The following is a 26,689-nucleotide window of genomic DNA, read 5'->3' on the forward strand; positions in this document are numbered from 1 at the left end:
CGCCCCCGTTTCTCTATAATTATGAGCCGAGTGGGTACCGCAAGCTTTTTACTGGTGGAAATGGTTAGTTTTTCCATGATGGAATGTGTTTATTCTCCTTCTGGCTCTAAAGTATGCATATATCTTTTAATTCTTCTTTTCACGTGCCTAGTGAAATATGCTGTTCACATGGTGGGTTCCGCTTTCCATTGCAACCATTCCCTTCTGCCATGGCACCGTTTTGTTCCAGTGGCCCTTTACACTGTTGTGAAGGTTCAGTCTGCCAGATGAGGAAGCGGTTGACGTGGCAGTTGCCAAGTTTTGGTCATATGCCATTGAGGAATACATCTTTACTACTACAGCAGCATTTACTTTCTGCCTATGAGAGAACAACATAATGTAAGACTCCTCTATTTCCATAATGCAGTAATGCAGCATCACTGCAAATACGGCTATTGCGCTAAAACATTGGGTAGCAAGATGGCTGCAAAAACTCTAGATTTCCAGGCCAATTTAAAAGTGGGCCACTGAATGAAAATAGAAAGACGATAGGTTACAGTGGGCTTAGTAGAAAGGATCCTTGTCTTCATAATCTCTGTGGTAAGGCACAGAATAAAGGCAAAAATTGTGTCCCCATTGACCACATTCCACAGTGGGAGAAAAATAACTTATTTTGGATAAATTAACATAGAATGGAATAACATTTTAATGCTTCACCGAACAAAAAATATTTGACTCTGATCATGGCCATGACTCTCCCTTACCTTGCACCCATACTGTGAACCTCCTTTTACAGAAATTACATCTACTTTTAGGCGCTAGGTTGGACCTGTCTACTGCATAGAAAAGAAAATGCATCAAACACTTTGCATCTGTGCTATCTCCACTGTTTTATCCTTTACTCCAGAGGTACCCCTGTCCTTTTGCTTTTTGGCAAGAAGTTGAAGGGCCCCTGGTCCCGAGAGACCCCTCAAACTGCAGAACTTGCTCAGGGACATGCTTTTGATCAAGCCTGTACTGGAATACCCCAAATCGTCCACCCTGCCTGCTGTTTCAATGAGGTGGACCCTTTGACCCTTTCTGTTCAGGTTCCTGTCTGTTTTTTTCATGTATTAAAATGCACAGCTGCTCCCAGTTCAATTATAAATGCAAACCCAGAAGAGTGTGGCTAAATGGGGACAAAATGGGGCCTCTTTGTGTTTAGTATTTTTTTTTTTATTCTACCAAATTAACTGCTCACAAACATTTATTACATTTATTTATTTTAGCCAATTAACTGTTCACAAGAACGCTGTTGTACCCTTTGCGAACATAAAAATGTGTACTGTAAACGCTTCGGGAACATTGCCATTTCGCTTGGGTTATCTGTCTGTGTTTCTAATCATTAATGTATGTATAAGAAAAGCATATGCAAAAAAGGAGAAATTATGCTGCCCACGAAGCACAACCCGCCAATGTTGTTCTTTGTTGGATCAGAGTACAAGGTTTAATGCCAGTACATCCCCCTAAAATGCATGCCCAGTCCTGCATGCAGTCAGCTACCAGTGCAGCGATTTGGTATTGTGTGAGTAGTTGTATAGTGCTTACTTCCACAGAAGACAGGCAAAATCAATTTGCGGGCAGTATGCTTCCCTGCCCAAGTGGAGCCCAAGTGTTGCCCAAGTGTTAGCGATTAGTTTGTGCATAATGGTTACTGTTTTGAATGAGGTGATCTTCGCCTATCCATATCTGCACTTTGCACGTCATCACTTTCTGAGACCAGTCTTTTAGAAATATGATATAGCTAGCATCAGCTGCTGAGGCTAGGTATTGTTTGTTTGCTCCCCTTCTGAAATGTATTTTAATTTTTTTTTCAGGATTTGTACAACTGCTATTTGTACACAATTGTTCCTGAACCGTTATTGCGCTTTTGCACATGATCAGTGTCAATTACGTTGTCTTGTGCACTTGCACTTTATCAGTCTTTTACACTTACATCATAGTACTGTATTTTGTAATTGACTATTTGTAAAAAGTAACGATGTGCTCTTGAAACAATGAAACTCTATTGTTATAGTTTTTTTTTTTTTTTTAAAGCGCTGAACCTGATTTTATGTCAAATTGCGCAGAAATGTTGATTCTTGGATGTATTGTTTATTGTTTTTTTTTTCCTGTGGACCTCTGTTGAGATCCAGAACATAAATAAATAAAATTAAACTGAATTGGTTACAGTTTGCCAAGTAGCTTCTGTGATTTAATATTGACATAAAAATATCACTATACAAAAATATTGTCTTGGAGTTATAATGACCCTATTTATAGGTAAATATATATGTATTCAAAATTATAATAACTAAAAAGAATAACTTAAACATTGATAAATGTATAATATAAAAAAGTAAAAATAAATGTGATATTAGAAAAATCTTAAAAACTAAATGTGAACAAAGAAATACATTAGAAACAATATATAAGTGAAACTATACTTGTAAGTGTATTATAAACACTAACAACTAAAAAATAACTAACCTAATTAACCAATGAAATTAAAAAATAAGAATTTATAAAACACAATATATATATAATTGGTAATAAAAAATAATTAAAATAATATTACACAATATTACTAAATCTTTAGAATTACATCACAAAAAATATAAAAAACAGAGTAAAGAAAAGAAAATGAAAATAGAAACAGAAGTTAAAAATACTAATATAAAATAAAAGTGTTCATAAACTAATGAAAATATATACGACTTTACCAAAAAAGAAAATCATATTTACAATTCTACATCCAAACTAATGAACGAATAAATTGTGAAATATATATCAAGCATATTCCTTTAAAAATATTAAAACATAAATAAAACAAAATAAACATTCTGTCTTGAACAAAAAAGTTTTAAAAAACATTTTAAGGGATAAAATGTAATATTCCCACTCCAGTAGTAGAAAAAGTGTTGGAATTTGGAGTGATCAGATTTACTGTTCTCCATACAACCTCTGAAACATTGGTGAAAGTTTGAGACTTTGTAGGGGACGGATTTACTATTCTCATTCTACAATCAGCAACAATATGGAAAGTGTTGGACTTTGGAGGAATAGCTTTACTATTCCCACTCCAACCTGAGCAGGGAAAGTGTTCAAAACATATATAATAATTAATATACAATATTTATTTTAAATCGCAGATTAAGAGGTTAAAATAAAAAATCAGTTACATATTAAATCAAACAAAAATATTTCTCAAAGTATGTAAACAACCAAATGCACTTAAAATGTACTTAAGCAAATCATTTTTTTAAATGTGCTTTTTAATTATTTAAATAGTTTTAAAAAATGTACTTAATTAAACAAAATAACCATTTTAAATGGTATTTACCCATCAAACACTTCCCACACTACTATCCCAATAACCCACAAATTAAATAAACCACAGCAAATAAAATATATTACAGAAATGCGTATTTGAAAAAACAAAAACATAACATTAAAATAAAATAAAATAAAAGAATTAATTCAGTCTATTAATTTACATGATTGATAATTGAGATATCCAGTTAAATAAAGCTAGTTCGCAATGTTCATTATATAATGTATCTACTAAATAATTTACATAACTAATAACCTAATTAACCAATTAAAATTAAGAAATAACACTTTATAAAACATATTAAATGCGCTATTCACTGCTTTGCCTACCTAATTATCAAATTAACCAAATAAAAATGTAAAACTGAAAAAATGTACAAAACATAAAATATATATTAAAAATACTTCACAGCCTGCTCCCTTAAAAACTCAATAACGTGCCAATAACATAAAACATTACAAATACTGAAAAATCAATATGCTCTACAATCATATTTATATTTAAACAAAGGTATCAAACACTTGAAACCACAATATTCATACCTGCATTATTCTGTCCCACAATATTCTTGTAATCACTATGGGCCTGATTGTGAGTTCAGTGGATGGGTTGACCTGTCTGCCGAACTTCCGACAGAAAGGTTGCCGCCATGCTGGCTACCTCCCCGCTGGGCCCATTACAACTTTCCTGCTGGGCCGGCGGGTGGAAACCAAGGTTTCCATCCATCAGCTCAGCAGGAACTGGCAACAGCATGGTCGCCAGCAATGCTGCCGCCCGCAGGGTGCACCAGCACCCTCTCCGGCAATGCTGCCGCCTGCAGGGTGCACCAGCACCCTCTCTATGCTCACTGTCTGCACAGCAGATAGTGAGCATTCGGAGCGTGCTGGGCAGGGGGACCCCTTCGCTGCCCATGCCAAGTGCATGGGCAGTGCATGGGCCCTCGTGTGGCTCCCTGCACCTGTTTTCCACCAGCCTTTTCATGGCAGTGAAACCGCCATGAAAAGGCTATTAGTGAACCAGGTCGTAATCAGCAAGGTGGTGCTGAGTTCAGCACTGCCCTGCTGGATTCTGACTTGGAATGCTGTCAGCCTGTCGGGAACATTGTTCCAGCGGAGATGGTGGTCCTTTGGCAGCCTGACCGCCAAGCACTTGATTTGACAGTCAGAAAGCCAAACTGGCGGCAGTCAGGACCGCCACAGCGAGGCTGGCGTTCTGAAGACCGCCACTATCGTAATGAGGCCCTATGTCTTTTGGATGATATTTGTGTTGAACAATATTTTTTACAGGATATTAACATTGTGCACTTGCATCATGTTGCTGTCATGCAGTTTGCTAGTTTTCACACCCAAGTGTATTATGTCATTCCTTATGTAAACAGTTCTTACACTGTTATTACGCATTTAGATTGTGGATACATCACAATATCATGCTACTCATGACGCATACTGTGTCAGTAAAAATAATGCTGTTAAGTTGTTAAAATTGTTGTGCTCAAGCTCCTTTACTATTAAGGACACCCGTCAGCTCAAAACTGTGGTGAAGAACTATCTTAAAATAGCACTTTTAGGGGGTCATTCCAACCCTGGCAGTCGGTGTTAAAGGGGCGGCCAACCCGCCAACAGGCAGGCGGTCCAAAAAATGGAATTCTGACCCTGGCGGAAACCGCCAACAGAGACCGCCACTTTAACACTCCGACCGCCACGGCGGGACAAACAAACAGCGCGGCGGTCACTGCCAACAGACAGGCGGCAGACAATGTACCGCCCACCCTATCACAACTCACCAATCCGCCACCTTTTCCGGGGCGGGAGCCCCGCCGATAAAAACACGGCGGAAACAGACTGCGAACGGGAAAACGCTCACCTCTACACACTCCACGAGGAATCTGGACAGCATGGAACCCGAACTACACATCCTACCAGCAATTGTCTACCTGCTCTTCTACCAGGAGCACGAACGCCGGCGCAGAAGACATCGGTGAGTACTGCACCTACGACACAGGGGAGGGGGGAGGAGAAAAGATTACGGGCACACACATACGAGACACACACCCCCAACTACCTACACACCAATGCAGAGCAACAGCTCAGAGTGACACCCCCCAAACCCCCCAGAAGAATGCAAAGCCAAAAAAATATGATATTGAAATCCAAATATATTGTAAGGCTAAGTAAATAAGTAATTCGAACATCCTATAACTATATACACATATGTAAATTGTCCCGTCAAAATTGGCTTACAGTCATCGTACGTGGGCCAATGGTCCTCAACACATGGGCAAAGCCCACACAGGAGACCCAAATCCATTGGAGAGAACACTGCAGGGGCATCAGATAGGAAAACTACAGGCACCTCAGGGGGAAGGGAAGGGGGGGCACCTCAGCCAGATGAGTCCACGACGCTAGATCCACGAGGGGCCTCCATGGTCACTGATCAATCCTGGGGAGTGCAAAGCCACAGTCTCTCAAGTCTCTGCAGTGGGTGGCCTGCCCACCACTTTATCCTGGGGAGTGCAAAGCCACAGTCTCACAAGTCTCTACAGTGGGTGGCCTGCCACTGTGCCATCCTGGGGAGTGCAAAGCCACAGTCTCTCAAGTCTCTGCAGTGGGTGGTTTGCCCACCGCTTTATCCTGGTGAGTGCAAAGCCACAGTCTCACAAGTCTCTACAGTGGGTGGCCTGCCCACTGTGCCATCCTGGGGAGTGCAAAGCCACAGTCTCTCAAGTCTCTGCAGTGGGTGGTTTGCCCACCGCTTTATCCTAGGGAGTGCAGAGCCACAGTCTCACAAGTCTCTACAGTGGGTGGCCTGCCCACTGTGCCATCCTGGGGAGTGCAAAGCCACAGTCTCTCAAGTCTCTACAGTGGGTGGCCTGCGCACTGTGCCATCCTGGGGAGTGCAAAGCCACAGTCTCTCAAGTGGATGACAGACTCCACTGGTACTGGAGGAGTCTTGGTGCCCAGAGTGTATCGTGCAGCCCTGCCCGACACTGATCCGGGCCTGCCCCTTCTGCCAATGGGCCAGCGGTGCTTGAGATGAAGGGCCCAGCGGAGCGGTGCTTGAGATGAAGGGCCCAGCGGAGCGGTGCAGAGATGGCGGTGCCCAGCAGAGCGGTGCTTGAGAGGAAGGGCCCAGCGGAGTGGTGCTTGAGATGAAGGGCCCAGCGGAGCAGTGCTTGAGGTGAAGGGCCCAGCGGAGCGGTGCAGAGACGGTGGTGCCCAGCGGAGCGGTGCTTGAGAGGAAGGGCCCAGCAGAGCGGTGCTTGAGATGAAGGGCCCAGCGGAGCGGTGCAGAGACGGTGGTGCCCAGCGGAGCGGTGCTTGAGAGGAAGGGCCCAGCGGAGCGGTGCTTGAGATGAAGGGCCCAGCGGAGCGGTGCTTGAGATGAAGGGCCCAGCGGAGCGGTGCAGAGACGGCGGTGCCCAGCGGAGCGGTGCGTGAGAGGAAGGGCCCAGCGGAGCGGTGCTTGAGATGAAGGGCCCAGCGGAGCGGTGCTTGAGATGAAGGGCCCAGCGGAGCAGTACTTGAGATGAAGGGCGCAGCGGAGCGGTGCTTGAGATGAAGGGCCCAGCGGAGCGGTGCTTGAGATGAAGGGCCCAGCGGAGCGGTGCTTGAGATGAAGGGCCCAGCGGAGCGGTGCAGAAACGGCGGTGCCCTGTTCAGCGGTGCAGGTCTTGAAGGGCCCTGTTCAGCGGTGCAGCTCTTGAAGGGCCCTGTTCAGCGGTGCAGCTCTTGAAGGGCCCTGTTCAGTGGTGCAGGTCTTGAAGGGCCCTGTTCAGCGGTGCAGGTCTTGAAGGGCCCTGTTCAGCGGTTCTTGAGACGGCAGTGCCCTGTTCAGCGGTTCTTGTCTTGAAGGGCCCTGTTCAGCGGTTCTTGTCTTGAAGGGCCCTGTTCAGCGGTGCAGCTCTTGAAGGGCCCTGTTCAGCGGTGCAGCTCTTGAAGGGCCCTGTTCAGCGGTGCAGGTCTTGAAGGGCCCTGTTCAGCGGTGCAGGTCTTGAAGGGCCCTGTTCAGCGGTTCTTGAGACGGTGGTGCCCTGTTCAGCGGTTCTTGTCTTGAAGGGCCCTGTTCAGCGGTGCAGCTTTTGAAGGGCCCTGTTCAGCGGTGCAGGTCTTGAAGGGCCCTGTTCAGCGATGCAGGTCTTGAAGGGCCCTGTTCAGCGGTTCTTCACATGTGTCTCCAGGGCACCAGATCCGGATAATAGATGGTGTTCACTCGCCATCCGACTTTTCGCTTGCGGGGCCCTCCTGTGCTGGTGTCCCGTGTCCGTGGGTGTCCTCCTTCACCCCAGGAATGGGGCTGGTTGGGCTCTCCTGGGCTGCTCGCCTGCTGCCGGACTTGTCAGCCGTGCTGCCCTTGCCATCCTACCGTGAGTCTCTGTGGCCCTTGCCTCCCTTTGTAGATGTGCCAGGTGGCACCCTACTTCCTGACGGTGCCAGGGTGGTGGCTGTGGAGGCTGCCGTCTCTGTCCTCTCGTGCCGGGCCTTCCCTTTTTTAGATTTTTTCCCAGGGGGTGGGCTGGCTGTCCCTTTGCTGCTGGCCGATGTGGCTGCCCTTGAAGGTGGTGGACTCCAATATCCCTGGACTATGGTCCTTGTAGGTCCAGGGGTTGTGGTGGCTGAGGTGCTGATTGGACTTTTACGAGATGGAGGGGGTGGGTCAGGTGATGGAAAGAGGTTAATTTTTGAGAGGAAAAACTTTTTAGGAGCAATGGGAAGGGTAGGTGCAGTGGGAATGGGAGTGTAGGAAGAGGATGTGGGTGTAGGAGAGTCAAGTGTGCTGTCTTTGGGTGCAGGTGCTTGTGACGGAGGCTGTCGTGAGGTGGATGGCTGTTGGGTGGGTGGCTGCCTGCGTTTGTGTGGTTTGGATGAGGGGGTGACAGACACAGTGGGAGAGGACACAGGAGACGTGTAAATGGCAGTGGGGGTGGTGATTGCACGTGTGCAGAGTGTTCTGGTGGGTGTGCTGGTGATTGACGTAGTGGATGATGATGTTGTGCATGCAAGTGTGAGTGGAGACGTCACAGGGAGGGAGGAGGGAGACGAGGAGGAGGGGGACACAGAGGAGGCAGTGGCTGTTGGCATGTCTGCATGTGGCTGTTGCTTGTGTGAATGCTTGTGGGATGTGTGGTGCTTATGTCTGGATGAGCTGACCTTGGGTGTTGAGGTGTGTGCAGGCTGGTCTGTAGGCGTGTCTGGGATAGGCAGAGGAACAGGGGAGTGGGACTGGGTGGAGGGAGTTGGAGGAGGGAGGCTGGAGACAGGGACAATGGCTGCCGTCAGTGCTGAGGCCAGAGCGTTGAACGATCGCTGATGGGCAGCCTGACCCGAATGAATGCCCTCCAGGTATGCATTGCTCCGATGCACCTCCCTTTCCACTCCCTGGATGGCATTCAAAAGGGTAGACTGCCTAACAATGAGCCTCCGGAGGAGGTCAATGACCTCCTCACTGAGGGCAGCAGGGGTAACTGGGGCAGGGCCTGAGGTGCCTGGGGCGAAGGCGATGCCCGCCTTGGTGTGCGAGCGGGCACGGGGCGAACGCTGAGGGGCTGCTTGGAGGGCGGAGCTGGTGCGCTGGGTGGTGGCTGTACCTGTTGTTGCGGTGGGCACGGATGTTGCCGCCACCACAAGGGAGCTCCCTTCCGAGGACGTGTAGGTGTCGCTGATGTCTCCACGTGTCCCCGTTGTGGAGCCCCCTCGCCCTCCGTCTCACTGGTGAAATCAGAGTCCGTTGCATGGCCCTCCGGGGCCATGTGAGATGCAGCTCCCTCGTGCTCCAATGCCACTTCTCCTCCGCCAGATGATGCTAATGCACACATGAACAGGAAGAGCAGACACAAAAAAAGGGGGGGGGAGAAATAAAGACATGTTGAGTGCATGCATTGGCAACACAGTTGGCGGAGAGGACAGACACAGAAGCCCCCTGCACTACGCCGCGCACTTGGGGTACACTACTCAATCGGTGAGCCTTGGCCTACAAGCCAATGGACGACAACTGCACACATAGGTGACACAGGGCCATGGATAGCTATACTTGGCACCCTACAGAGGTGGGGGGCGGGGGCACAGGGCCATGCCTTACGGAGGGGCCTAGCCTACAGAAAGCGCCCTGGCCTACGGATACCCACATCCCACCTCCCCCACCCAGACACCTCCACTGCGCGCTAAGATAGCAGAATGTGCTTGTACTCACCCCCTTGTGTCTGCTGTGATGTCCTCAGGCGCCCATCCAAATCTGGGTAGGCCACCGCCAGGATCCGGGACATCAGGGGGGTCAATTGACGACTGGCACCCCTCCTACGTTGGGAGGCCATCCCCAGCAGAGCCTCCGCGGTCTTTCTGCTCCTGCGGCGGATGTCCTCCCACCTCTTGCGGCAGTGGGTGCCCCGTCTGTTGTGGACCCCCAGGGTCCGGACGTCCTTGGCGATGGCACGCCAAATGTCTATTTTCTGATGGGCGCTGACCTATGTGACACGTACAGGGAGAGAAAATAAAATATCAACATTTTCTGCATGCTCGATGTGAGTGGCCCCCCCTCCCCACCCTTGCCATGTGGCACATGCTCTCATCTGTTGTTTGATGCATGCCTCATTCGCTCCCCTCCGCACCGTCGTTCATTCACCCCACTCAACCCAGGCATTGGCCACAAAGCATGGTCCCAGTGTACTAACCTGTTGGTCTGGAGGACCGTAGAGTAGCGCATACTGGGGGAGGACCCCATCCACGAGTTTCTCCAATTCTTCAGAAGTGAAGGCAGGGGCCCTTTCCCCAGTCGCAGCAGCCATTGTCTCTTCCAGACCGAGGTCACAGCAGCACTTGCAGTATAGGTCCTCTCCTGTGGATGATCAGGTCTCGAGTGATTAATCAGATAGAAAATGGCGGTCACGCCTGCGGCGGTGCGTACCGCGGCGGTGCGTACTGCGACCGCCGGCGCACTTCGTCATTGGCTCCTGAAAACCATAAGGTTCAATGTTAACCAATGCGGCTTTGCACCGCGGTCTTCGACCGCCTACCACCACGGTGTGCCACGCCAGCGCATTGACCTCACATCCCATTGTCACACTTCACAGTTCAGGCAGCCGCCATTTCAAGGGCCCACATGGCTTAATTCCTACTGCGTCACACAGGCCTAGGCCTTGCATTGCCACTCGTACAAGCCATTCAATGCATAGAGAATCGTGTACTGTGCAAGCTGTGGGAATGTACCTGTGGGTTGCTTGACTCTGTGCTCCATGTTGTCCTTCCTAGGCACCGTCCGCTGGGACTTGCGAGGAGATGGAGGAATGTTCCCGTGTACAGACCGCTGGTGGACCTGTTGACAATGGAAGAAAGACATGTCATACTGACATACAGACTTGACCGAGCCACTATACAGGAACTGTGTGCCCAGCTGGAGCCAGACCTGATGTCACCCATCCGCCAACTCACAGGGATCCCCCCTCTAGTGCAGGTTCTGTCAGTACTCCATTTTTTGGCAAGTGGGTCATTTCAATCTACAGTGGCCATTTCATCAGGGATGTCTCAGCCTATGTTTTCAAAGGTGTTGTCCAGAGTGTTGTCTGCCCTGATGAAATACATGCAGAGCTACATTGTTTTCCCTGAGGTGGGCGATTTGGCTACAGTGAAGGGTGATTTGTATGCCCTTGGACATATTCCCAACATCATTGGTGCCATTGATGGGACCCATGTGGCTTTGGTTCCCCCTAGAGAAAGTGAACAGGTGTACAGGAACCGAAAACGTTATCATTCGATGAATGTCCAGGTGGTCTGTTTGGCTGACCAGTACATCTCCCATGTAAATGCCAAGTTCCCTGGGTCAGTGCATGACGCCTACATCATGCGAAATAACAGCATCCCTTATGTGATGGAACAGCTACAGAGACACCGTGTGTGGCTAATTGGTGACTCTGGTTACCCCAACCTGTCCTGGCTACTGACCCCAGTGAGGAATCCCCGGACCAGGGCAGAGGAACGCTACAATGAGGCACATGGGCATACTAGGAGGGTGATCGAGCGGACCTTCAGCCTCCTGAAGGCCAGGTTTAGGTGCCTGCATATGACAGGTGGATCCCTAATGTACTCACCGAAGAAGGTGTGTCATATCATCGTGGCCTGCTGTATGCTTCACAACCTGGCTTTGCAACGCCAGGTGCCTGTCCTGCAGGAGGATGGTCCAGATGGTGGTGTTGTGGCAGCGGTGGAACCTGTGGAGAGTGAAGAGGAGGAAGACGACAGGGACGACACAGACAACAGGGACAGAGTGATACTACAGTATTTTCAATAACACACAGGTAAGAATCAACACCGGCATTTTACAATTACTTACAGTCTCCTGCCTCTCTACTGTCTGTCCTATTCCCCCAGTGTATGTTAACTGAGTTGTGACTTTCCCTTCAAATTTCAGAGATGTGGACCCCACTGCGTGACCTCTGCTTTGTTTCCCTATGGACTACAGCTGTGTGACAGTGGTATGTTCTCATCACTATGTAACTGGACATTTTGGCAGCGTTAGGTCTAATACATTTGTTCACAATACGGGCAGACTCCTGATTATTTTTGTGCAATAAGTGATTTTATTAAAGTGCTGAATTTAGGGACATGGTTGAAATTCGGTGATGGGTGATGGTGGAGGAATGTCCATGGCAGAGTCCAGATTTTCAGTCTCACAGGTGCATTGTCCATATGCCTGTGGAAGGATGGAGCAGGGGCAGTTTAAGGTTGGACAGGGTGACAATGTGGGACAGTGGGATGACATCAGGGGGTATCCTTTGCTGGCGGGTGTCTTGGCATCCTACTCTGTCTTCTTTCGAGATCTCAGGCCCGGTTGTGGGGTGGTTCTTCTTCTGCAGGGGGTGGGGTTCTGGTGGCCTGTTGTTGTGTGTGGGCCTCCTGTCCACTAGCGCCGGCAGAGTTGGTAGCCTGTTCTTGGTCCATGCTAGTGACAGGGGCCCTTTGTGGTGCCACATGGTCCCGCAATGTGGTGGCAATCTGGTTGAGTGCCCCGACGATGGTGCCCATTGCGGAACTGATGCTTCGGAGTTCTTCCCTGAACCCCATGTACTGTTGCTCCTGCATGACCTGGATCTCCTGGAACCTGGCCAGTACCGTCACCATCGTCTCCTGGGAGTGGTGGTATGCTCCCATGATAAAGGAGAGGGCCTCGTGGAGAGTGGGTTCCCTGGGCCTGTCCCCCCCCTGTCGCACAGCAGCCCTCCCAGTTCCCCTGTTTCCCTGGGCCTCTGTCCCCTGGACCGTGTGCCCACTACCACTGCCCCCAGGTCCCTGTTGTTGTTGGGGTGGTAGGTTAACCTGGGTGCCCTGTAGTGGTGGACACACTGCTGATTGACGTATCCTGGACACAGAGGCATGGGCCCGCTGGGTGGGAGCTGTGCTGGTGTTCCCAGGGGGGGTTAGGTCTGCTGTGGCCTGAGGCTGTGTGAGGGGAACCGACTGTCCAGGGAGACAGAGCTGCTGTCATCACTGGTGGCCTCTTCTGGGGGTGGGATGGACATTTCTGGACCCTCCTGGGCGGTGTGGTGGCGTTCAGGTCCTGCAGGGGTATAGAAGTATGGTTATTGCTTCAGTGTGTGCCATATCGTGCAATAGGTGGGTGCCCGTGTACCCCAGGGCTGGCATTCCTGTGTGGGGGCTTTTGTGAGGGTGGCTTGTGGGGGAGATGTGTATGTGTAGTGGGCATGCTTTGGTGATGGGTGTCCATGCTTTGTGGACGCATGCAGGGCTAGGTGTTGGGATGGGTGGGTTGTGATGGTGAGCCATTTGCAAGGAGTTAGGGTGATGGGGGTGGGGGTGAGGGTGGGGGTATGATTTGGCATGCAGGTGGGGTGGGGGGAATGAAGTGTTGAAGATGAGACTTACCAGAGTCCATTCCTCCAGCTACTCCTGCGAGGCCTTCAGGATGCAGGATGTGCAAGACTTGCTCCTCCCATGCTGTAAATTCTGGTGGAGTAGGTGGGGGTCCGCCGCCAGTCTTCTGCACCGCGATGTTGTGCCTTGATACCATGGAACGCACCTTCCCCCGTAGGTCGTTCCACCGCTTCCTGATGTCGTCCCGATTTCGTGGATGCTGTCCCACAGCGTTGACCCTGTCCACTATTCTTTGCCATAGCTCCATCTTCCTGGCAATGGTGGTGTGCTGCACCTGTGTGCCGAAGAGCTGGGGCTCAACCCGAACGATTTCCTCCACCATGACCCGGAGTTCAGCGTCTGAGAACCGAGGTGTCTTTGGGGTGCCATGGGTTGGTGTGGATGAGGTGTGGGGTGGTGTATGTGTTGTAGAGTGTGGTGAGTGTGGTGATGTGTGGTGTTTTGTGCGTGGATATTGTGTGGGTGATGGTGTGGTTTGCCTCTGTGTGATGGTGTTCTCTATTCTGTGCTGTCTCTCTCTGGCTTTCTGTCGGTTTTTTTGGTCGTAGAGGTTTCTGGGTGATGTGTGTGTGTGTTTTATATAGTTTTGGGTGTGTGGGAGTGTTGTGTGTATGTGTATCAGGTGTGTGTATTTTAAATTGTCCAATGTGGCTGTGTTTTAAATATGTGTGTGTATTTTGACTGCGGTGGTATGTACCGCCAATGGAATACCGCGGTTGAAAGACCGCTGAGTGGATTCATGGGTCGGAATGGAATGGGCGTATTTCTGTTGGCGTGACGGTGGAGGTTTGGTCATCGCCAGTTTTACGCTGGCCTTTGGTGTGGCGGACTTTTGTGGATGTCGGGTTTTTGGCGGTTTGCCAGTTGCGGGTCAGAATGACCGTGGCGGTTTACCGCGCCAGCGGCGGTGTTATGGCGGTCTTCTTAGTGTTCACTCATTGTGATATGGCTGTTGGTCATGCACTGCATTTCAGCCAGACAGAGAATCAATCTATTATGTTGGTTAAGTGAAAGGTAACCTTTAGAAGCACATCATTGTTTAGTTTTGATAGTCTAATAAATGTTTCCAAACTAAATTTATTAAGACAAGTTTGAACAAGTTTTACCAAAATATTGTACTAACCTACCACCAAAATAAAAGTGTTTTTGAGTTCTTTCTCATTAATGGGGTTTTGCCCCAAGTGTAATTTACTGAATTTCTGACTGTGGAACAAGTATTCAATAGCTCCAACTTCTAACTAATTCTTCAGTTATCTTGAGAAGCAGTTCCACCATAGAAAGGTGGAAAAAGAACATGTGTGATGTTTTAGGAGAACACAAAGATTTTGATCATGTCTCTATTCAAAATTTGCAAGTTTTGGAATTGTTCAGCAAGTGTTGTGCAGGTGACCCACCAACAAAAAGTACAGAATTTAGAAACATTGCTCAAGAGGCACCTATGGTAATCTACAAAGGCCAAGAACTGCCCTACAAGAGTAACCGATAGTATATGTGTAAATGGGATTTAATGGTTTTTCCTTTTTGCTGTCTATGTGGCTTTATAATGTTCTCTTTCACTCTCCCTATGCCTCTGTAACTATTAGCTTCTACTACTCTTTTTCAACTTGTCTTTTTATTGTCAACTGCATCTCTTTGATGTAATTATTTCTGGTTTTCTCTCCCTGGCCCGACCCTTCTGTTTCATATTTTCTTTCTCTTAGACTCTCATTTCATTTCCCTTTAAAGTTGTCTCTCTTCATCACACATTTTCCATTTCCCCATTTGAAATGTTCTCTCTCTAACACACTGTTTTGTTCTTTGATTCCGTCAATCAACAAGCATTCCCTATTACTGCCTCCATTCACTCGACTTCTCTCTCATACACATAATTCCCTCTCTTGGTTTCACACTCTTATTCTTTCTCCCTTGTCTCACACTCTTTTTGCCCATTGCTGTAGTCTTTAGTAATCACCAGTAAATCAAAATTGTGCTCTGTTATTAATCTTGAGCATCATGTGGAGATGTTAGGAAATATGTTTCAAAATATCCAATATCAGAATACATCTGCTTTCTCTCTCAAAAACTGATTTAATGTGTTGTTTAATTTGTAAACAAAAAATAAGTGCACATGCCTAAAGTTTTCTTAGTTGCCAGGAGAAAGTGCTGCCGAACACAAGAGCCCTGACTACCCAGGCTTCATACACTTGATACCTCCTCATTCCTCTTTCTTCCACCTTCTTTTATGTCCTAAACCATTATCTTACCCTTGTAGATTTTCATCTAGCCTTTCTCCCTGCATGACTTTTTTTCTCGTCCTCCTCCGTTCTTTCTTTTATGCCTTTCTCTCTTTTTCTCTGGGTCAAAGGCTGCAAATTAAGTTCTGCTCCACAAAAATGAGTATCCGTGTCAACCACCTGCCTCTTCAAGCTGCACTGCAGACAGTTCCTGGAAGTTATACTAACCTCCTACTCCTGGACCCACTGTTTGAAAACCTGACATTTAAGGAGACAGTCTTCTAGTTCTCCAAAGCTGGTTGTTTAAATGTATTATTTGCAGTTTTCTATAGTGAGAACTTCGCCCAGGGGCATTAGAGCACTTCACGTGAGAACCTGTATATGTTACATATCTTTAGGCATGAGGGGATTACGTGATTTGGTTAGAACCACAGAATGTTGAGCTAAGGCCAGGAATTGAAGCTGGTTCCCCAGTTCTAAGATCTGCAGCTCTGGTGATTATAACACATTTCCTACCTGACTTATGAAGTCTTCTGGTAAGTAATCCAGGCATTATCTTCTCTTCTCCTTCCTCATCATATTTCCAACTTGTCTGAGCACTCACTGAAGCAGTATGCCATCATCACGAGCTGATAGAACCACCCATAATGCACACTACAAAAACAAAGCAGCAAAAACATATAAATGTATTACAATTCCATAGTGAAAAAAAAAACAAGACATGCACACTGTGGTTAAATCAGAAAGAACCTTATTACCAAAACATCATTCATAACCATAGGCCACATTCAGCATATATTGTGACATGAAGGTGAAAGGAGAAACCCAGGTAGCAGCCTTGCCGATGCCCACAAAAGAGATGTCTGCCCATTCTGCCCAGGTAGCAGCCATGCTTCTGCTATAATGTGCTTGCACTGACCCTGGAAACCTTTGACAGAGTCCATGTATGCTAAGGCGATGTCTGTCTTGATCCTTCTACTCAGAATAATGTTAGAAGGCTTAGCTGTTCCAAAATTAATAAACTTTCAAATTGTCTTAAATCAGCCATTGTCTGCATATAGATCTTCAAGATTCTTATCACATCCAAAAGATTAATCAAATAATTTATGTCTGAAGATGAACATGCACTAGGGAGGAAAATTGCTAGATCTTTGAAAGGCTAAATTAACTTGCAGAAGAAAATTCAGGTTAAAAGTTAAGGCAATTAACCCATAACATTTTTTAAGCACTGATGAGGACAGAGTAAGGAACCCAATTCCCCAATTCTTCTTGTTTTGGTGGCAGCCACAAAGAAGAAGACCATTAAAGTCATTAACGTCCTGAAACACTCTCCAAAGGCTCATAAGAAGCTGTTTGTTAAAAAGATTATGCCAGCGTGAGATCACAAGAAGGGAATAGAACCATAGACGTTGGCCTCAGCAATTCAAAATCTTTAAAAAGTCTAGACTCCATGTCCTCCCCTGATTAGAAATACCCCCTGAAGGATCTAAACCTTTAAATGGCAGACCAGTGGAATTTTATGGTTGATACAAAAATTGTCTTATCAAAACTATCCTTCAGAAATTGTAGAAAACATTCTGGAAAACAACTAATTGAAGAATGGTTTTGTCTTCAGTCTGCTTGTCAAAAGGTGACCAACGATGGTTAAGAGCCTCATTTCTAGAACTGCTTCTAGAAACTTGGATCAACAGGGAAACTGGAAGCAAAAGGCCCTTTGTTAAGAGATCTGACTGCTCAACCTATAGGCTTACATATTTAGGTGCATATAGATGCTTAAGGAAAAGAAGACTATCTTAGGGAGGAGAGGACATAAAAAGAATCTACTTCCTCCCCTCTGTGAGGTAACGAAGAAGAGGGATCCTCACCAGCCAGTGAGGCCCCACTAGGATTACTTCCACCTCCTCCTGCTGAATCTTTTTCAGGGTCCTATAAATGAAAGGGTTTAGAGGGAAGGCATAGAGAAGGTCTTTGGTCTACTGTGTCAGAAAGGTATCCGCTCTACTTGCCTTAGAATCCTGAAACCTTGAAAAATAGAGAAAGCTATGCATTGGTATGGTTTGCTTTTGGAACCCTCCATCCTGAGATAAATGTTGCAAATGATGAGGGGAATGAGGACAAAGTTTGGCAAGCAAAGGAAGATTCATCTCAACTCAGGTAGTCTTTTAAAACATTTAGGCCCATATTTATACTTTTTTTAGTGCAGCTTTTGCGTCATTTTTTGACGCAAAAGTGGGGCAAACTTTCGAAATACAATTGTATTTTGAAAGTTTGCCCCGCTTTTGCGTCAAAAAATGCAGCAAATGCGGTGCTAAAAAGTATTAATATGGGCCTTAGTATTGCCTAAATGTTGGAAAGTACGATCCTTATTGGCATGTTACCCTCAATTTCTGCCTGTTTGTCAGTGTGTTTTTACTGTCTCACTGGGATCCTGCTAGTCAGGACCCCAGGCCTCATAGTTTGTGGCCTATATGTCAGTGTGTTTTACTGTGTTGTCAGAATGCTTGAGTGTGTCACTAGAGTTTGGCTTACCAGAACTCCAATGCTTATGCTCTTTCTATTTACCAAAGTTGTCACTATAGTTTAGTGACTCCATATTCCAATTCAGATTGGCACACTGGACCCCCCCTTCATAAATCCCTAGTATATGGTACCTAGGTACCCAGGGCATTGGTGTTCCAGGAGATCCTTATGGGCTGCAGCATTTCTTTTGCCACCCATAAGGAGCTCATACAAACACTCCTTCAGGACTGCCACTGCAGCCTGAGTGAAAAAGAGCACACACTATTTCACAGCCATTTTCACTGCACCAGGTAACTTATTAGTCATCTATATGTCTAACCTTCAGTTACTGCAGACTAGGTGCAAAGTTATTGTGTGTGAGGGCACCTTTGCTCGTGTAAGGGTGCCCCCACGTTGTCCAGGACCAATTCCCCAGACTTCGTGAGTGCGGGGACACCATTATAAGCGTGCACTACATATATGTCAATACATATATGTAGCTTCACAATGGTAACTCCGAATATGGCCATGTGAGGTGTCTAAGAGTGAGAAATTGTACTCCCAATCCAATTCTGATTTTGGGGGGGCAATTCCATGCACCCTGGGGGCTCCTCCATGGACCCCCAGTACTGCCAAACCAGCTTTCTAAGGATTCCACTGCAGCCCCAGCTGCTGCCACCTCACAGACAGGTTTCTGCCCTCTGGGGATTGAGCAGCTCAATCACAGGAAGGCAGAACAATGCATTTCCCTCAGGAGAGGGGTGTTACAACCTCTCTCGTTGGAAATAGGTGTTACAGGGATGGGCGGGGTATCCTCCCAGAGCCTCTGGAAATGCTTTGAAGGGCCCAAACGGTGCCCTCCTTGCATAATCCAGTGTACACTGGTTCAGGGACCCCCAGTCCTGGCGCGAAACTGGACAAAGGAAAAGGGAGTGACCACTCCCCTGTCCATCACCACCCCAGGGGTGGTTCCCAGAGCTCCTCCAGAGTGTCCCTGGCATTAACCATCTTGGATTCCAAGGTGTGGGGACCCTCTGGGAGCATCTGAGTGGCCAGTGCCAGCAGGTGACATCAGAGACCCCTCCTGATAGGTGCATACCTCTCAGGGCTATTTAGGGTCTCTCCTCTGGGTGTTTCCTCAGATTCGGTTTGCAAGACTCCACCAGGACTCCTTTGAATGCCCTGCTTCAGCTTCTGACCGTTTGATCAACCGCAGACTGCTCCAGGAATGCTGTAACTGCAACAAAGTATCCAAGAAGGCTACTGTGACCCTGCAACTTAAGCTCCAGCCAGCATTTGCAACATTTTTCAGGTTGTGCATGCTTTGAGGACTGCCTGTCTTCATCCTGCACCAGAAGGACTGAAGGAATCTCCTGTGGAGTGCCGGAGTCACTACCCTGCTTCAGAAGGCACCTCTCTGCAATGACAAACGGTACTCTGGGACTGCTCTCCTGTCGACGAGCGTGATCCCTGGAGCACAGGTGGGGGACCAAACTGATCCTGACTGTCCAAAGGTCCAGTTGTCCAAATTTGGTGGAGGTAAGGGCTTGCCTCCCTGTTCCAGACAGTACCCCTGTGCACAGCGTGTTCTGCAGCTCTTTGGGCTTCTCTGCACTTCTTCCAGAAGTCCTTCATGCACAGGGTAGCTCAGGTCCCCAGCACTCTATCCTGCGACACTCTGGCGGCATTGGATCCCTTTGTGTAGTGCTGCGACGACCGCATTCTGCAACTCCTTTGTCCCTGCATTCTTGGACTTCTGTGGGTACTGACTGGTCCTCTGGGGGCTCTGTAAAGTGCTGAGAGCTTCCTCTGTCTCCTCTGTAGGAGTTGAGACACCAAGGTCCCTCCTGGGCCCAGGTAGTGCCTTTTCCCACCATCCACGACATTTGCGTGAGCCACGGCTTGTTGGCGGAATCCAATGACAAAAAACAGCCTGCATCCAATGACTCGCGTGGGACATCTCTTGCACCAAGCAGGAACCCACAGCTGTCTTCTTTGGTGCATTTCTCACTTCTTCCAACCAGAGAATCCACTTTTGCACCTTCATCCGGGTTAGCAGGGGCTCCTGTTCTTCCTGGACTCTTCATCTACTTCTGCACTTGGTCTCCTCTCTCTGCAGGTGCAGGAATCCATCGATGGTTTCTTGCAGTCTTGCTTGGTTTTTGCATAATCCTTTACCACGACTCCTAGTATGTTCTGCGGAAACTTGCTGTACTTTATTCCTTCTTTCCTGGACTCCAGTGTGGGGTAATTTACTTACCTTTGGGGTTTTCCTACACTCCCAGCACCCCTCTACACACTACACTTGCCTAGGGGGGAAACCAACATTCGCATTCCACTATTTTAGTATATGGTTTGTGTTGCCCCTAGGCCTATTACAATCTATTGTACTTTTCACTGTTTGCACTATTTTCTGACTGTGTACTTACCTGATCTTGGTTACTAGTGTATATATTGTGTATAATACTTACCTCCACTAGGAGTATTGCCTCTAAGATATTTTTGGCCTTGTGTCACTAAAATAAAGTACCTTTATTTTTGGTAACGCTGAGTATTGTCTTTCTTGTGTATCAGTACTGTGTGACTATAGTGGTATTGCAAGAGCTTTGCATGTCTCCTAGTTCAGCCTTGGCTGCTCTGCTACAGCTACCCCTAGACAGCCTAAGCTGCTAAACACTGCCTACATTTCACTAAGGTGGATCACTGGACCTGGTATAAGGTGTAAGTACCTCTGGTACCCACTACAAACCAGGCCAGCTTCTCACACTAAACAGAAACTGCCTGAAGAGAGAGATTGTCTCTTCCCAAAAGCAAATCTGGTGGGCTTGATTCAGAGACTATTACTTTGTTCATAATTGTTTATTTAAATAGGCCTTCATCGCTATTGTCTGTAAGAAGAAGGAGTGCAACTCCCATGATCTCAGATGGGAACACCTACAAGGCATTCCAGATAACCATTAGCTCTTTCCATTTGGAGGACTGGTGACTGTTTGTAAGATTGCAATTGTAAATTGTATTTATATAGCACTTACTATTCCTAACGAGGCCTATGGAGCGCTTTGCAGCGAGTAGCACACTACTCTGGAACCTCAGGTTGGAGGTGAGAAGTTAGTGAATTAGTAAAAAGTGTTTTGTTCACTTGTCAATTAGTTGTGGAAAGTGTGTTGTTAGTGCTCATTCCGATCACATGCATTTACTGTATTGTTTTGAAATGGATGCATTAAAGAAGTTAGTTAGTAAAGGGAAGTTCTTAGTTGTTACTGGAAGTGGTTGACACGTGTGTCTGTTAGTTGGCTTGGATAAAGGAAAAAATAGATTGGAAAGGGCGTTTGGGAGTCCAAAGTAGTCATAGATATACCTGGGATGAGTCAGAGAATGGAGAAATGAGCAGAGGTTCAAGAGGGATTTTTTATTTCTTTTTATTTTCCCTGTAGTGATTGAAAATGAAAAGGTAAATATATAGGAATATACCCACACATCCAAATCTATATCACTATATATTCATATATATATCTATATATATATATATCATTAAATACAATCCGGAATGCGGATGTCGGAGCGCAGCAGTCCCAAACGGGTTCCGGCAACCCCAACTATTTAGATATATTTACTCAAATATAAGGAAGTGTCAGGACACCTTCGTGATGCTGTAATTCCATGTATTCAGGAAAGGATTTCCCCTCCAACGTGTTTCGTCCATAGTTTTGTTCACGGATGGAGTGGGAATGTAAACCACATATTTAAATAATATTAAACATAAACAAAGGACATACTTTGTGTAATTCACATCTGGTTCACAGACGATCACAGCCATTTATAAGCTATGCAATCATTATACACTTTATAGTACATTCATTACTTAGACAAATGTATTTTTCAATTTGGATATATGCTTCATAAATACTAGGAACGTTATTTGTGTATCAGTTTTCATACTGTACAATAGTTAATTCATATTTGATTCAATTTCAAATCAACCGAGCCCAAGTACGCATAAATATAATTGTAATCAATCTTTAACATAGTACTGTTTTTAACCATTATTCTAAACCACTCACAATATATACCTCATAATTCTTACTCATATTGTTCACTGAAGACATATATTCAAAGTGTATATGCTATTTCTCTGAGTTTCGTATTGTTAAATAATTCATATTGGCACAGTAATTAGTTCAAATTATTAATTCAAATTGTATCCAAATCATGTTATAAACGTAGTCAAGCCCAAGTGGGCATTCAATAATTTAAATTTTCTTATACCTGATTTGAATTATAATCCAAGTCATCATACTGTTCCAAATAAACCCAAGAAAAAATACTCAAGTGAAAGTATTAGAGAGAAAAACATATTATATATATCGTCCTGTTAAGTATTCTACACAATTAGTTAAATTAGATACATGGCCTAAAGCTAAAATGCGTTAATGTTGGCCCCCTTAATTTCCATATAGCAACACTGTTGGTCATTGCTCGTCCAACTATTCCAATCTACTTCATCATATTCTAATGGACCATGCCTGCGTAGATACTTTCAAATTTACACCACCTGTATAAAAACAAAAAACGCACAGTGAGATCATCCCCACAGACCTATATCAATACTTCTTTCTAAAAAAAAAAAGTTTAAAACATTTTAAAATTATCAAGGATCTAGGCAATAACTCAAGCCTATCACAGTCAACAAATTTCTTCTTCAGATTTATCCCAAATGTACACTCATTTCTTCATTGCAAAAATAAATAAATGCAAAAATCTGTATTGCAGTTGTAATGACCTTTTATAAGATGGTCCTTACCATAACGTGCCACTCTCAATTTCTTATGATTCTCACTGTTCTTGCAAGCCTGGCATGGCATACAGCAGTAAAAGCCTGATGGTAAAGTATTCCCTCTCACCACCAGTCCCTCCCTTGTCACCATATTATGGCTCAATTCGTCCTTCAATGATTTGTTTCTCCTAAATGTAATCTGTTGTGAGTCATGTATGTATTTTTTAGGCTCTTGCCCTTGTTTGATAGCTCCTATCCCAGGAATAATACGCTGAGAAAGGCTCTTTTAGTTTTCTGAAAATTTAATTTGAATCCTCGAAGGATGCGATCGACCATGGCAAGATGAATGTTGAGGTCGGCATCCATGAGATAAATGTCATCCACATAAGACAACGCCTCTGGATCAATATCATGCAATATTGATGTTACACGGGCCGAGAACAGCCCTGGACTTTTCTTGTAGCCTTGGGGCAAATGGCAGAAGCATTTTTGGGAGCCAAATGAGAACGCACTCAGGTCCTGACTTTTGTGAACTAAATTTTGGTAGTAAAAACCGTTGGAGATATCCAAGGTTGTTTTGTATTTTTTACACACTATGGCCCTCATTACATCCCTGGCGGTAAATGCCGTCTACCGTCGTGCCGACGGCCGCCAAGATACCGTGACCACGGCAGTAATCCTCCACGGGTATTATGACCCACACATAGAAATCCTCCACAATAGAGACACCCACACAAGTCAGCCACACCAAAGGTCAGTGATAAACTGGTGGTACCAAGACCCACACCGTTACGCCAACAGGAATTCGCCCACAGTATCATGACCCATGAATCACCGCAGTGGTCTTTCAACCGCGGTAAAGCATTGGCGGTACACACTGCTGCGCTCAAAATGCACACACACTTACAAAACCACACCACATTAGACAGTTCAAAATACACACACCTGACAATTCAAAATACACACACCGCACCCCTACACTCATACCACTATAAAACACACACCCACATTACCCACAACCCCTTACAACGAAAAAAACGGAGACCAAGCACAGAGAGACAAGCAAAGAGCACACACTCACTCAGAGGCAGAGAACACCATAACCCATACACCATTCACGCACATCACAGTATACACCCCAACACATCAGCCCACACATCACCTCACACATATCACTCACACCACATCCATGGCACCCCAAAGACACCCCAGGTTTTTTGAGGAGGAGCTAAGGGTCATGGTGGATGAAATCATCAGGGTAGAGCTACAGCTATTTGGATCACAGGTGCAGCAGACGTGCATTGCAAGGAAGATGGAGCTATGGCGACGAAAAGTGGACAGGGTCAATGCCGAGGGACAGCACCCAAGAACAAGGGATGACATCAGGAAGAGGTGGAACGGCCTACGGGGGAAGGTGCGTTCACTGGTTTCAAGACACCAGATTGCTGTACAGAGGACTGGCGGTGGACCCCCACCTCTTCCCCCACAACTAACAACATGGGAGGAGCAAGTCTTGGCAATCATGCATCCTGAGGGCCTCGCAGGAGTAGCAGGAGGACTGGACTCCGGTAAGTCAAATCTGAACTATTATATCCCCCACCCTACATGCATGCCTTCACAAACTCCTACCCCTACCCTCACCCACATCACTCCAATACCTCACATATACCCCACCATCACAACCCACCCATCCCAATACCAAGCCCAGCATGCAACAACAATGCATGGACACCCCTCACAGACCTGCATTGACACTCATCATCCCAGCACGCCCAACAGAGAGACTCACCCTGCCCACAAAATCACCACTCACACAAGGCCAAGCTGACAGGGAAAGCACAATCATACAGGGAAACACACCCATTGCACAAGATGGCACAACAAATACATTAACAATGCATTTGCATCCCAACAGGACCCCTACCCAACATCACCAGAGAGGAGGTGCCAGCCACATCCAGCCCCCCCAGAAGAGGCCCACAGTGACAACAGCAGCTCTGCATGCCTGGATCACGATGACCAACCTTGCCCATCATGGCCCTTTGGACAGTCGGTTCCCCTGCCACAGTCCCAACCCACTACAGAGCCTCCCCCCTCAGGAAACACCAGCACAGCACCCGCCCAGGGTGCCCATTCCACTGTCCCCAGGACACATCAATCAGCAGTGTGTCCACCACTACAGGGACCCCAGGCAACCCCACAAACACAGGATGATCAGGGACCTGGGGTCAGTGGCAGTGGGCACACGGTTCAGGGGACAGAGGCACAGGACAACAGGGAAGCTGGGAGGACTGCTGTGTGACAGGGGGAGGACAGGCCCAGGCAACCGACCCTCCACGAGGCACTCTCAAACATCATGGGAGCATACCACCATTCCCAGAAGACCATGGGCCAGGTACTGGCCAAGTTACTGTAGACCCAGCGGCCGCAGGAGGGACAGTACCTGGGGATCAGGGAGGGCCTAACTAAAATCTACACCATCCTGGTCACCACTGCAGGGGTTCTGGCTGACATGACAAGACCATGAGGGAGGCAGGGGCACACCAAAGGTCCCCTGACACTAGCCAACTGAGGAACAGCCTTCCGCCTCCGCCGGCGCTAGTGGACAGGAGGCCCCCCCACAGGAACAACAGACCACCAGCATCCCACCCCCTGCATAAGGAGAACCACCCCGCAAACGATCCCTGCGATCCAGGCAGAAGCCAGAGAACATTGCCAAGACCCCCGCCAGGAAATAAGACTCTCCTGTCACCCTTCTGTCCCACTATGTCACCCTGTCCACCTTCAACTGCCATTGCTCCACTTCCAATTCCCCATTGGACAATGCACCTGTGATACCAATAGACTGGACTCTAACTGGACATTCCTCCACTATCACCCCAGCCCCTTGCACTTATCCCCATACTATTTTGCACAGAAAATAAACACCCTTTAAACAGAAACCATACTGGAGTCAGTGTAATGATTAGAAAGATATATTTTTACAACATTATCAATGCATTACAACGTCTATGTTCAGTGAAATATACCACAGGAGTACCTTTGGTGGGCAGCAGTACATATAGCAGTAGCCAGAATGGGGTACACAGATCTGAAAATAGTGATTCCAAAGGGAACAGTCAGTGTCCATAGACAGCGGGTAAGAGGATGCCATGTACAATGTTTAAAAGTTTACTGTAATGTAAATTTGAGTTACAGTCTCTTACCTGTGTGTCACTGGAAGTACTGCTGTATAATGTTTGTTCTGTTGTCCACATCTTCTTCATCTGCCTCCTCTTCCTCACAGTCCACAGGTTCCACCGCTGTCACAAGACCATCTTCAGGCCCATCCTCCTGCAGAAAAGGCACCTTACATCTCAAGGCCAGGTTGTGCAACATACGGCATGCCACGATGATCTGGCACACCTTCTTGGGTGACTAGTACAGGGATCCACCTGTCAGATGGAGGCACCGGAAACTGACCTTCAGGAGGCAGAAGGTTCTCTCAACAATCCTCCTTGTATGCCCATGTTCCTCATTGTAATGTTCCTCTGCCCTTGTCCTGGCATTCCTCACTGGGGTCAGTAGCCATGAGAGGTTGGGGTAACCAGAGTCACCTGCAAATATCGAGGGACAACTGTTAGACACACACTAACCCTTAGGGACAACCCCATACCCAGACACCTTCCTATAGTGGGTGGGGACCTTGGGCTCACCTATTAGCCACACCCCATGCCTCTGGAGTTGGCCCATCACATAAGGGATGCTGCTATTCCTCAAGATATAGGCATCATGCACAGAGCCAGGATATTTGGCATTCACATGGGAGATGTACTGGTCCGCCAAACACAACATCTGCACATTCATCGAGTGATAGCTTTTTCTATTCCTGTTAACCAGTTCATTTCTCTGGGGGGGGACAAATGCCACATGTGTACAATAAATGGCACCAATGATGTTGGGGATATGTCCCAGGGCATAGAAGTCAGCCTTCACTGTGGCCAAATCCTCCACC

At 46.9% G+C, this 26,689-nt stretch overlaps 1 protein-coding gene across 1 annotated transcript in view; it reads left to right on the forward strand.

The window, feature by feature from the left end:
* Window positions 1-26,689, forward strand: part of LOC138250329 (arylsulfatase D-like) — a 951,998-nt gene that overhangs the window by 377,080 nt on the left and 548,229 nt on the right. The gene's annotated exons all lie outside the window — the stretch shown is intronic.

Source organism: Pleurodeles waltl, chromosome 8, assembly GCF_031143425.1.
Source record: "Pleurodeles waltl isolate 20211129_DDA chromosome 8, aPleWal1.hap1.20221129, whole genome shotgun sequence".
Classification (NCBI taxonomy): Eukaryota; Metazoa; Chordata; class Amphibia; order Caudata; family Salamandridae; genus Pleurodeles; species Pleurodeles waltl.